The sequence below is a fragment of the Podarcis erhardii genome (genome assembly GCF_964252035.2).
Source record: "Podarcis erhardii genome assembly, chromosome: 5".
Lineage (NCBI taxonomy): Eukaryota > Metazoa > Chordata > Lepidosauria > Squamata > Lacertidae > Podarcis > Podarcis erhardii.
In genome coordinates this window covers 59,717,730-59,718,581 of record NC_138509.1, presented here as the reverse complement: position 1 = coordinate 59,718,581, position 852 = coordinate 59,717,730, and positions in this window count along the sequence as shown.

The window sequence follows — 852 nt, the reverse complement described above, 5'->3', positions numbered from 1 at the left end:
TGCCTCGTGGCACCTGCCTCCCCTTAACGTGGGTGGGCTCCTTCCGCCCGACCCCCCCATCTGATTGCAAAGATCTTCAGATTTATTTATTTATTTGGCCGTGCAAAAATAAAATAAAATAAAATATGAAGCGTTGGAAGAGTTCCTCCTGCGAAGAGGAGCTGGCCTTCTCTTGCGGAAGAGGAATTGTTCTTGAAAGGATGCGCCGGGTAATGGCAGGGTCTACCCCCCCCCCCCGTCAGTTTTCTGCCTGGGGAAGAACGGAGCCTGTCCTGCGCGCCCTGTCAAGCTGCATCACTGCCCAAGGCCTGCCAGGCTGTTTGGGAACCTGAGGCAGAGAATGGCATCAGCAGCTCCCTCCCTCTGGCAGGAAAAGATGACAGCAACAAATGAAATAATTTAGCAACCTTGCCCTAGTTGCTAAAGGCCTGGAAGGACCCAAAGGAGTTGTTTCTGTTTAAATGTACATTGTCCTGGCTTACCGCCCTTACCTAGGTTGTCTTTGACAGCTCTGTGAGGCAAATCCTTATTACTGTGCAGACATAAGCATGTTTACTCAAGTAATCCCACAATTCAGTCAGATCTGCCTCCCTAACAAGTGTATTTAGGATTGTAACTTTATACCCATTTTACAGGTAGTGGACATACATAACTGAGGCAAAGGAAAAGTGGCTTTCATAGGCTACTCCATGGGTCCATCATGGGCAGGAATTGCCCAACTAGATTGCACTGCTGTCTCTGCTCTTAAAGAAAATATAAACCTCGTAAACCGTCTGGGCCTTGAGGCAAGCTAAAGGCTGGCATGTGGGCACAAAATTTCAAGACAGCAACGGAACTGTGCAGTTGACAATC